Genomic DNA, 13,139 nt, shown 5'->3' with positions numbered 1-13,139 from the left:
CCCATTTCTCCCCCCCCTCTCCCCCTCCTTCTCTCTGTGTAAAGGAAAGTTACAAGCATTCTAGCATCCTTAAGGAATGTGTGTGTGCAGGCAAGTTCTCTGTTATCAGTTTCTCCCCTCTCTCAAGGCCAAATTGACTGCGTAGGCAATCACCAGACTTCTCATGCTGTTAGCACACAAAATACCTTTGGGTTCCCAATCTCCAGTCAGGATAATAGTGAATCCATCTGCACTGCTTTCCTACAATGGACCTCCTGATGACCCCGGGTATTTTTGGCCACTATGTGACAGAGTGTTGGACTGGATGGGCCATTGGCCTGATCCAACATTGGCTTCTTGTGACGGTACCTCTCTTTTATTTTTGTGTGGTTAGGTGTGATGCAGTTTTAAATTTCTTGTTTCTTTCACTCAACGTATCTATCGCTGCCACCAGGAATTTAATTCCAGTCTTTAATTAACTTTTCCCACAGTATTGTGCCCAAGCTCTAAGACTCCTTCGTTGGACTATGTGGTTCTGAGGATAAGTTAACAATAAACAAAATAAAACTTATTGGTAAAAGAAGTGTATTGGTTACAAAGTATTTTGTTAAGTTGCTCAGTAAAATCTGTCCCTTTTTACTCAGGTCTCTGTCAGGCTTTTCCCTCACACTCTTAAACTACTCTGAGTATATTGTTGTTCAATCGCACAGTCGAGTGCGACTCTTCACGACCCCATGGACCACATCACACCAGGCCCTCCTGTCTTCCGTCGTGCTCCAGAGTTTGCTTAATTTCATGTTCGTTGCATCTATGACACTGTCTAACCATCTCATCCTTTGCCGTCCCCGTCTTCTTTGACCTTCAATCTTTCCCAGCATCAGGGTCTTCTCCAGTGAGTGCTCCTTTCTCATTTGGTGGCCAAAGTATTTGAGCTTCAATATCTGGCCTTCCAGAGTATATTAGATTTTGCTTAATATGCCCCCTTAAGTATATGTTCTTCTTCCTTTAGAATCTTTTTTTTAAAAAATATTTATTTATTCATTTTTCATGTGCATTACATTATGCATTCATGGTATTTTAAACAGTTTCAGTTATCAGAGTCATTTAATTCATACATTCGTTGTATTTTAAAACACTTCGGTTATTTGAATCAGTTAGTTTGTACCTTATTTTCTTTTATCCACTTATAAAACATTTCCCATCTACTATGGAATACTTCTATATCTTTATTCTCTAAGATTGTGGTCAGTTTATCTATTTCAACTACTTCTTGAACTTTATTAATCAGTTCATTACATGATGGTATCCTTTCAAGTTTCCAATTTTTGGCAAAAATAATACGAGCTGCAGTAATGATAAATCCCATAGCATACTTTTGTTCGTTCTTTAACTTATCTGGCAGTATGTTTAACAAAAATATTTCCGGTCTAAAAGGCAGTTCTACTTCAAACATATCTATTAGTATCTTATGTACCTTCTGCCAGAATGCGACTCTTCACGACCCCATGGACCACATCACACCAGGCCCTCCTGTCTTCCGTCGTGCTCCGGAGTTTGCTTAATTTCATGTTCGTTGCATCTATGACACTATCTAACCATCTCATCCTTTGCTGTCCCCGTCTTCTTTGACCTTCAATCTTTCCCACCATCAGGGTCTTCTCCAGTGAGTGCTCCCTTCTCATTTGGTGGCCAAAGTATTTGAGCTTCAATATCTGGCCTTCCAGAGTATATTAGATTTTGCTTAATATGCCCCCTTAAGTATATGTTCTTCTTCCTTTAGAATCTTAATGCCTTTCACAGCACTTCTATATGATTCTAGCTAGAAGACTACTTCTCAGACTGTGTTTGTGGTCCTGGGCCAGGAGCAAGCTGAGGCAATCCTGGTTGCTGATCCGTGCCAGCCTTATGGTGCACGGGGCTCCTGTGGGGGCATACCTCCATGCTAGCTCTGGGTCAGTCAGCGGAGAGGTGGAGCTTGGGTGGACCAGGTGCCCACAGTTATTGTTCCGGTACACCTCTTCTCTACTTATTTGGCTACTGTGTGGGTATTCACCCTCACTTCGCCTGGGCTCTCTCTCTCTCCCTTCCTCCCTCATGTTCAGTTGTTACAGGTTGTGTTCGGTTCTCTTCTTCTTGATATTACTGTCACAGCTTGGTTTGGTGGCTTGGGCACTGCAACAGATCCTTTGGGGGGAGAAGCTGTGCCTGCGCATCCCTCTCCCCCACAATGTGGACTCCCTTAAGGGGTCTTGAGATGGAGCCGTTCACTGGGAACACAAGGAGACTAGGGCCCTGGTTTTCTGGCCCTTCCTGGGCTTCTTACAGAGCCCCTAGTCTGTCCCTAGTCTAAGAGTTCCTAGGCTAAGAGGCACAGGCCAAGAGCCCTTTGGCTCATGCCTCTGGCGAGTTGTAGCCTTAAACAGAAGCCTCACCCAGCAGAGGTTGGGGCCAGCAGCTATTCAGATTATATCCAGGCAATCCAATTACAGTCAAACAATCACCCTTTCTCACCTTTTCTCAAGCAGCCAGGTCTCTGCAACAACTTAAAACTCACCCTCCCCAAACATCCTCCGGCACAGTAACCTTAGCTAAATCACCTCAGCTGAAAGCAAATAAAAAACACTCACCCCTCTAGCAGCTCTCTTTCCTGATGCTTCTGAGAGCTCAGTTGGTCAGCTGAGAAGTTAGTTAGAAGCTGAGTGTCTGGAAGTTAGTTTCGTAAAAACAGTAACAAGCCCAAATCTTTAACTACTATTTGGAAAACATTTGCAACTGTTATTCAGATTCAGCTTCAGATTATAAAATACTCATTGCATATACTCAGATTGATAGTAACTCCTGTGTAAGCAGCATACTTTTTATTATTACACTTCTGGATTGTTGCTAAAAATTCTTGCTTTCACAAAATAGATTTATATCTTTAATTGTTGGTGAGTAAAAGTTTGTGAGTGTGTGTTTATACACAATTGCTTGAGCTCTTTGTCAGATGCAAAACAAATATAACCTATTTCCCTCTTCATGGCTTCTTTTGGTTCAAGCATGAGTATTTTCATTTGTTTTGTAGATGTTAATGAATTGTGCATGTTTCTGGTATCTGGATGGAAGGTTCTGCAACCTTCTCTCTTTCTCCATTTCCCTAGCAAGGGCTTTCTGCTTCACTCTTGGCCACCTGGGGCTATTGCTCTCCTTATATACTTATTGATTGTATTAAACAACCAGATCCCAGCTAAGTCATGTTCACCTGTATGAAGCTGTTGAGCTGAAAGGGTAATCCAACTCCAGCATCTCCGTACAGATTGGAAATGAGATGCAATCAATCTCCTGGAAGCCTTTCAAGGTGCATGAATATTGCATTTAGAATGTGCTCTCTTGCTGGGCCCCATACAAGGATTTAGTCAGGCTTAGGCACAGAGGTAAGGAATCTTATTATCTGTCAAATGAAAATCATTCCTATGATATTTTTCCTGCAGAACTAAACAAAACAGGGTTATCTTCAGCACACTGTTTACATACCTATTAGGATATATTACACAGTCATGGATGCCCGGGTTTTTTCAGAGAGTTTTTTTTTTTATACAAAATACATTCTGTTCTACTCCAAGGGCAATTAAAACTGCATTAAACTAAATTTTAGTCACCAAAACACAGCCAAAATAAAAGATGCACAAGCTTTGGTGAATATCTGGGTAAATAACACTGCTGTGGAACAATCAAAGAGAACACATTTCTCTGTGCCCTTATCATTTGAATTTGATGGTCAGTCTAACAAATAGTATTTGGGAACTAGTGGAAACTCAAAGCAATTGTTTAATATACTCGTATTGATCCACAAATCAGAAGAATTGTGGCCCTGTTTTTACACTAACATTAGAGGCAGCCCCACTAAATCCTGTACCAACTATCTTTCTTCGCCTAACTAGGGAATTTGTATTTATTCATACATAGATCACTGCCATGTCACTAACTGGTTGCCTTGAATTGGGATTACTTCCCATGTCAGCATATTTGATGATTCAATAATAAGTCAGTACCTAATTATTCAGGAACTCTTCAACGTTATTCAACCTTTAGTTAAATACATGGTTGCCAGCCTCCAAGTGGTGGCTGGAGATTTCCTGCAATTACAACTGATCTCCAAATAACAAAGATCTGTTCACCTGCAGAAAATGGCTGCTTTGGAAGGTTGACTCTATGGCAGGTTACTTCACTGAATTCCCCCCTCCACAAACCTCTCAGTCTTCTTCCCCCAAAATCTCCAGGTATTTCCCACATAGAATTGGTAGGGTTGCCAAATGATTCTTACCTGGCGGTGGGGGGCTCCTGCCCGGCGTCTGGAGATTGCGTGTGTGCGCGCCGCCTGGATGTGACGTACAGACTCTGGGCACACTGGGGGAGAGGCCACAGCCATTTGAGGGGAAAACTCTATGTTTTCCCCTCAAATGGCTGTGGCCCCGTCCCCAGCGTGCCCGGCGTCTGTACGTCACATCCGGGCGGCGCAGGGGTGGGGTGGGGTGGGGTTTCCCCCGGGCCCGATTCCGCGGGGGCAGAAATCGGGCCTCAAAAGCAGGGGGAAATCCGCCCCCCGGGGGGATTTGGGAACCCTAAGAATTGGCAACCCTGGTTAAATACCAGATTGTGTAGACTGATGCAAGTTAATAAGCTGCTATAACAGACTAGAATTTAAAATTGCTAATCTGATTCACTGGGTATGGGAAAGAGCCCAAAGCCATGATGGTTTTAAAATGGTTAGGAACTTCTTACAATAGTAACTATTAAACTGTCTTCAATTCTATTTGGTTTGTGAAACTGTCAATCCATCCATATGTACATGAGAAAAAAGAAGGCCCAGTTCCCTATTCTGATGGGAACAGGGAAAAAGAGAAAAGTTTCTACCTATTTTTGTCATTTAATAGGTTTGCAAGGATTGACTTTTTTAGTCAGCTTGTATGAAATAATTTATGGATCCAAAAATAATTGTATAAAATAATTTGTGGATTCATGCACATTCTATTAATTAAACATTTCTGCCTTTCCTTTCCTCAGGCTTTAGGGTCAGGTTGCCAGCCTGTCAACCAGTGGAAGAGTTGGGAGGCAGGGACATGAAGTGTGTGTGCCATTTCCAGTGTCGCTGATGTTATGTTCCTTCTGGGTACAATCTGGAAGTGACAATGGGTGGCACTAGGAATTGCCAAAACCTCAGTGATAAAACGACTGATTTTCCAGCGACTCCTAGAGCTACCCATTGTCACATCTGGCACAGAGGCCAGGAGCATTCTTATTTTTTATTTTTATTTTCAACAGTGGCAATCAGCAGGAGGCCTGGCATCCTACCATGGCTGAAAGCGGTTTATAATTCTGGCATGCCATCAGAGAGGCTAATTTTATAATCTTTTAAAAGAACAATCGTAAGAAGGTATATTGAGGTCATGGGGCTTACTCCCAGGAAAGTGTTTTTAGGATTGCATTATAATACTAGCAGTTGCTATTCTGTGGCAAGTACTGGTATAAGGCTCCCACAAGCTTATGCACTCATAGCAGTAAAAGAGAAAATATACAATGTTATGCACCATTGCCTCTATATTATGTTACAATGGGAAGTTAGGAAGAACCTCAAATTTCCTCCAAGAACTGATCCCAACCTCTTGTGAAGGGACTGAACAGCTTTTATTTACATATATACAACTTGAGCCTAGAGACTGTAACTGCAACAGCCCTTGCAGCCATCTTGGCAACCAGGGATGGGCACAAACCACAAAAATGTAGCGTGGTTCGGTTCGATTTCCAAGGTCAGAACTTTCCCCCCTCCAGTAGCACCTCTGTTTTGTTGGGATTAACTTTCTGCTTGTTAGCCCTCATCAGTTCCAAAGCTGACTCTTGAAGGTTCTTACTAGTAATCCTCTTATTTTATTTGGGAGGAGAAATGAATGGTGGTATACTGACTAGCAGGCTTGAAGTATCAGGTACCAGAAGTAAGGCCAGGCAGAGTCATTCAGTCCAAAGGCCAAAGTTTCAGAAATCAGGCAAGGCAGAGTTGGTGATGAACATCTATTGTATGTGTTGCATCCACATCTAACATCCTCCCTTTGGCTGGTTTTTATAGCCATATGCTTAAGGGTCATGCTTGCAGCTATCTGCTTGGGAATAATCCTGCAATTACTCATCTTGTTACCAGCAAGCAGCTGGCATCGGTCCAGGAGGTATGCACTTTGCCATTGTCGTGTAACTCTGTTCTTAGCCCCCGTCTGCGGCGTTCTAAGGCAGTGGGTGATACTAGAAGGCTGGAAATGACCAACTGAGTTTCACCTGTTGAATCAGGGCTGGAAGGTGTTGGTGGCTCTGCACCAGCTGTTGGCGTGAATCCTGACAAGTCTGCAGCTCAGCTTCCTGCTTACTCAGAGCTGGCTACATAGGGCTCCTCTTCTCCTGGGGAGATCTCTTTTCCTGAGGAGTCCTTGCTATCACTGAGCCCTGGCTGACTCATGACAGGTAAGGTGATGTAGTTATGTGGTTAATTAGTGCCCTCTGTGAAGGTGTAACATGTGGTAAAGAGTTACAAAGAATGTCTGGAAATGGGTGCATGAATACATGAAACTGCCTTATATTGAACTAGACCATTGGTCCATCAAGGTCTTATTGCCTACTCAGACTGGCAATGGCTTTCCAGGTTCTGAAGCAGAGGTCTTTCATATCACCTGATCCTTTTAAGGATGCTGGGGATTGAACCTAGAACTTTCTTCATACTCTCTACCCTTGAATCACAACTCTTCCCCTTCAACTGAAACTTTTCATGACATATAGGCAAACGACATCTGCAGCTGAAAACTGCAATGGTAGATCACATGGGAAAAAATCTTTTTGTGGCACCTCCCTGCACATGGCCAGGACAGGTGGAGGCAGCTAGGGCCTTTCATGGCCTGGCAACTAGCAGGTTGCAGGGAGGACTTGGGGGGCACCATAGAGTTTCCGGCAAAACCTAGATAATTCAGTATGGTTAGGCTAACTGGCCTGTAATTTCCTACTTCCCCTCTGGATCCCCCTTTAAAAGTCAGTGTAACTTTTGCTACTCTCCAGACCTCTTGCACAGTAGCTGATTTTAATGACAAGTTACATATACTGACTAATAGATCAACAGTTTCACGTTCAAATTCCCTAAGAACCCTCAGGTGTATACCATTAGAACCCAGAGATTTATTGGGTTTTATTTGCGCCCCCCTCCCAGTTGGAAGAAAAAGTCAGACACTAGGCTGGGTTTAACTAAGGGCTACTTTATTAACTATTTATACCTTTTGCAACAAGGGCACACCCCAAGTGCAGAAATAGGCCAAGGCCGTCACCTTGCCATATGTTGGATGAGCCACTTTTGCCCCAGGTGCAAGCCATCCCCCTGGCTTGCAACTGGCTGGCATAGCAAATGGGTTACTGCAAATACTCCTTCTAAGCTGTGGAGTCTTATGAGCAAAAATTCTACTTTGTGAACTACTGGCATTAAGGTTGTGCGTGAGCGATTTGGCTGCTGCATATATTAGTTTGCTCTGGAGCTATCCTTCCTGAGCTAAGACAAAAATCTGTGTGCTGGAAGCTAAAAAACTGTGAGCTAGCTCACACTGACTCAGCTTAGAGGGAACACTGGTTACTGCCCAAGCCACAAATTTGGAGGGGCAGTGCCTAGCCAGGGCAGTCCCAAAGGCAGTCCTCATTACCCATCCTGGGCTGCAAGCCCCCAAGGCTGAGCCTGATGGACCCCTAGATCCCCCAGGGAAGGTGCCATATGGTGCTCATCAGATCTGCTTTTCCTGCACTAACCTGCCGCTGCTAAGGCCAAACCTCTGCTTAGGACCTTGCGCCCACCAGGCAGCCTAAAGCTACCCACAGCCCTCCCTGCAAATCTTCAAAAAATAAATCATTACCCTGCTTGGATAGATGTACTCCACCACCCCTGTACAGCTCTGTCAACTCAGCCTATTTCATAAGGTGAGGCAAAAATAGACCCAATCCATCTGCCAATGCGGTCCTCAATTCCCGGTTTGCCTTCCAGGGAGCTCCATCCAGATATCTGGGGTCCCCCATGCCACATCACACATATTGTGGCAATATAGCAGACTGCACAATCTGCACATCAGGCCACCTGCTCTGTATGAGTTCCAGGTTGGCCTTTGCCTGAATCACCAGGACCTTCCCTTTCATGAATCTGAGCCTGTTTCTACCCATGTGGATCAACAATACATGAGGCGGAGGACCCTGTCTCCTCTCAAAAGCAGCGAGATGTGGCCAGGCCACCTCAGATCCCGTTGTCTCAACCACTCAACTGAAACAAACTCAATGAGCCAAAATTGCAAACCAATGGGCCTCCTTTTAGCCCGGTGGGCCACCTAAAAGACCATGCTGTGACCGCAGATGGTGACTGTCTTCACCTCTCACAGTGGCCAGACCTGGACAGAGAACAGAATTAACAGCAGAACATTGATCCTTTACAGTGTATTAAGCAGATGAACATAAGACTTGTAGCAGCATGATCTCCAATGCCTCAGCCATTGAATGGCTGGATCTGTAAAGCCCATGGCAGATGCTGTGGAGGCTGCCCTAATCTGGAAGGAGTGGGTCCCAAACTGAAATTGACCCAGACCCAATGTATCCAATGACCGCCTGGTAACTGCCCCAAATTGAAACTGGGTCAGGGGGTTGGCAACCAATACCAAGTAGGTGGATAGAATCCTTCATTTGCATGAACGATATACAAAGTAAACAGTGCAGCTATTGGGTAATAAGCAACAAATATGCAGGTGAAGAGGCAGGCCAGGGGTGGAGCCATCCTTATATTCCTGCTTCTCTGTCACCAGTGCCAGTGTTGTGGTGCTGGCATCACACATCACTGCCTCCTCCTCCTCCTTCTGTGGGAGGCAAATCAGCCACGAGGCTGGCTCTGCAACTGGAAGGAGCCCAGTTTCCCCCAATTAGGTCTAGAACTTCATCTCTCAGCACCTCAGTTTGATTCAATTTTTCAGACTGTTCCTGAAAATAGTTGCTCTGGCCTGAGTACATGTCCCACACTTTCCACAGTAAAAACAGATGCAGAGAAATCATTTAGCTCATCTGCCATCTCCCAGCCTTCATTCAGCAATCATGTTATTCCTTGGTCTTCCAAAGGCCCAGCTGCCTCTCTGGCTGAGTTCCTTCTCTGAATATATTTAAAGAAATGCTTATTGTTTGTCTCGATGCTTTTAGCAGTCTGCTCCTAAAATTCTCTTTTTTGGCATGCATAATTATTAACTTACATTTGTTTTGCCAGATCTTGTGTTCCCTTCTGTTCACCTCATTGAGGCAGACTTTCCACTTTTTAAAATATGCTTTTTTGCCTTTTATGGCTTCCTTGGTGTGGTGTCCTTTTAGACCTGGCAGTACCTTTCCTAACCTGGAGAATAGATTCCATATGGGCTTCAATTATTTTGGTTTTAAGTAGCTTCCAGGCATCCCCTAGGGATTTGACTTTTGAGTTTCTCTTTCAGCTTCTAACGAGACTTCTCGTTTTTGTAAAGTTTCCTCTTTTAAAATCAAATGTTACTCTTTTGAACTTTAGGAGTAACTTTTCATTGAAATGAATGCTGACGTTAATAGCATTGTGGTCACTGTTGCCACTTACACGAGGTCTGGAGCCAACTGTTCCAATGTATAGTCATTTATGATGTCTACCAGTCAATATGAGGGTAGGGTCATGCAGTGTCACAGCATTATCGGCTTTAGTCACCTCCCTTATTTGCTTCTCCATTTCAAAATCAGCCTCATGGGTTTGATCAGGAAGGTGATAGCATACTCACATTTGAAAGGAATCTTTAGGGTCTAGTATCTCTACCCACAATAACTCTATTAGAGACTTCATTCCCCTTATGTTTTCTAGCTTATTTGGCTCTGTGTCCTCTTAAATATACAGTGCAACATCTGCCCAACATGTTCCTACCTGTCCTGCCTATAGAGTTTATAAAATAATAGAGTTGGAATGGGCCATACAGGCCATCTAGTCCAACCCCCTACTCAATGCAGGTTCAGCCTAAAGCATACCTGACAAATGTTTGTTCAGCCACCACTTGAAGACTGCCAATGAGGGGGAGCTCACTATTTCCTTAGGTAGCCGATTCCACTGCTGAACTACTCTTACTGTAAAACATTTTTTCCTATTATCTTTCTGCCCATAATTTAGACCCATTATTGTGAGTCCCAGAGGTCATTTCGGGGGGGAATGCGGGGGAACGGGGAGGGCCTTCGCGGGGCTTCCTTGCACTCCCGCCGGCCTTGCAGGTCCACCGCCGGGCCCCTCATGGGGCTCGGCAGTGGAGCTGCAAGGCCGGCGGTGGCGGCCGGGACCGTTGGGGGCGGGGTGTGTGGCCTTATGACACACTTCCGGTGATGTCAGGGGGTGTGGCCTTATGACACACTTCCGGTGATGTCAGGGGGTGTGGCATATGCTAATGAGTTATGCTAATGAGTTCCCCTAGCTCTTTTTCTACAAAATGACCCCTGGTGAGTCCTATCCTCTGCTGCCAACAGGAACAGCTTCCTGCTCTCCTCTGACACCCTTTCAAATACTTAAAAAGAGCAATTATGCTTCTTCTTCGGACCGAACGTTCCCAAATTCCTCAGCCTTTCCCCATAGGGCTTGGTCTCCAGGCCCCTGATCATCTTCATCACTTTCTCTTGCATCCACTCAGTTCTGTCCACATCCTTTTTGAAGTGAGATCTCCAGAACTGCACACAGTACTTGACCAATGCAGTGTACAGTGGGACTATGACATCTTGTGATTTGAATGTTATGCCTCTGTTGATACATCTCAAGACCTTTTTTGGCAGCATCACACAGACTGTTCATATTTAGCTTACAGTCCACATGTACCCCAAGACCTTGTTCACACACGCTGCTACCCAAAATGTAGAACTATGCACTTATCCTTGTTGAATTACATCTTATTCACATCTGCCCACTTTTCCAGTGTGTTCAGATCTCATTGAATTCTATCTATCTTCTGGTGTGTTTGCTACTCCTCCCAATTTGGTGTCATCTACAAATTTAATGAGTAGTCCCTCCAGCCCTTCATCCAGAACAAGCCCTGTGACACCCCACTGGATACCTTCCTCCAATCATATGAAATGCCATTGACAACCTGTCCAGCGCAAGCTGCGCTAAGCCAACACTTTCTAGGTATGAGTCAGCGCACGACCACTGAGGAGAGCTTAAGTCATCTTTATTTATCTTCACATGCATTCAGAAGATCATTTACTCACAATCAAGCTGATAGCTGGGTGGAAAGTTACATCTTGTGATCTAGGTCAGTTCTATAGCTGTGGTGAGAAAAGAGATGGGCGGGAAGCCCTTGCAGTAAGGGTTGATGGACAAAGAAACGGAAAAGAACAATAAAACTCCTATCTTTGCGCCACTGAGCTCAGGAAATTACTCTTAATGAGCCAGTCAGAGGGAAGCTTCTGGGACCCCTAACTGAGAACTACAATTCCCAGGTGCAACTACTCTTAAAGATACACAGCAGTTTTACTAAACTACAGTTAATGCTGGCTGGGGCAGCACAATCCAAGTCAAGGAAGCTATAAAAAGTAAAGAGGCTTCTTTTTAAAAGTGGAAGGTCTTCCTCCATAAATTGAACAGGAAGGACCACAGGCTCTGGCAAAAAAAATGTAAGTCAATAATTAGGCATGCAAAAAGAGATTTTGAGGAGCAGGTTGCTAAAAGCATCAAGACAAACAATAAACATTTTAAAAATATATCTGGAGCAGGAAACCAGCCAGAGAAACAGTAAGGAATTTGGATGACGAAGGAATAAAGGGATTGCTAAAGGAAGATGGAACTTACTTGCTTCTGTGTTCACTGTGGAAAGTGTGGGGCATGTACGCATGCCACAGCCCCTATTTTCAGGAAGGGAGTCTGAAGAACTGAGCCAAATTGAGGTGACCAGAGATGAAGTTCTAGACCTATTGGGAAACTAAAAATCAATAAGTCTTCAGGTCCTGATGGCATACACCCAAGAGTTCTTAAGGAACCCAGTTGTGAGATAGTTGATCTACTAACATGCATATCCTATCACTAAATTCAGCAGTTGTACCAGAAGACTGGAGAGTAGCCAAAGTTACACTGACTTCTAAAAAGGGATCCAGAGGGGTACTAGGAAATCACAGGCCAGTTAGCCTAAAGTCTGTCCCAGGCAAATTAGTAGAAATTGTAATCAAAGGTAGAATTGTTATGCACCTAGAGGGACAAAGCCTGCTGGGGGGAAATCAGCATGGCTTCTGCAAAGGGAAGTCCTGCCTTACATTTGGAATTCTTTGAGAAAATGACCCAGTAGATCTTATATACTTGGACTTCCAAAAGGTTTTTGATAAGGTACCTCACCAAAGACTCCTGAATAAACTTAGCAGTCATGGGATAAGAGGGTGGGTCCTCATATGGATTAAAAACTGGTTAAATGGCAGGAAGCAAAGACAATTTTCACAATTTCCACCTAATTATCTAAGAGTCAAATCCACAGTCCTCCAGTTTACCCACCAGAACATTACGGGAAACCCTGTCAAAAGCTTTACTGAAATCCAGGAAAACAACGTTGATGGTGTTCCCATGATCCAGTAAGCTCATCACTCAATCAAAGAAGGAGATAAGGTTGGTCTGGCAGGACCTGTTGTGGACCAATCCATGCTGATTTTCCCACATCACCAAGTTGTCCTTGAGATGGTTGCAGATTAACCCCTTTACAATTTGCTCCAGTATCTTCCCTGGGACAGAGGTCAGAGTGACTGGCCAGTAGCTTCCTGGGTCATTGAAAATTGAGATGACATTCACCCTTCTCCAGTCTTCTGGCACATCTCCTGCCTTGCAAGAGGTCTTGAAGATGATGGACAAAGGCTCTGCGAGCTCTCTAGAACAGGGGTGTCAAACATACAGCCCACAGGCCAGATCAGCCCCCTGCAGGGCTACTATCCAGCCCACAAGCAACTGGATCTCTGCTGCGTCCTGCTTTCTCTTTCCTGCATCACAGCTCCTTTTGCACAGTCTCTCCTATTTCCTGCTTTGCAGGGGAGAGAAAAAAACCCAAAGCCCCCCTTCCCTTGATTGGCTGAGGGCTCCTCCCCTTCCTCCTCCTCTGAGGAGAGAAGGAGAGGGAAAGAGC

Source organism: Gekko japonicus, unplaced genomic scaffold (assembly GCF_001447785.1).
Source record: "Gekko japonicus isolate JY-2015 unplaced genomic scaffold, Gekko_japonicus_V1.1 scaffold1303, whole genome shotgun sequence".
Taxonomy (NCBI): domain Eukaryota; kingdom Metazoa; phylum Chordata; class Lepidosauria; order Squamata; family Gekkonidae; genus Gekko; species Gekko japonicus.
The sequence above is the reverse complement of the archived record's forward strand: the minus strand, read 5'-3'. Positions refer to the sequence as shown.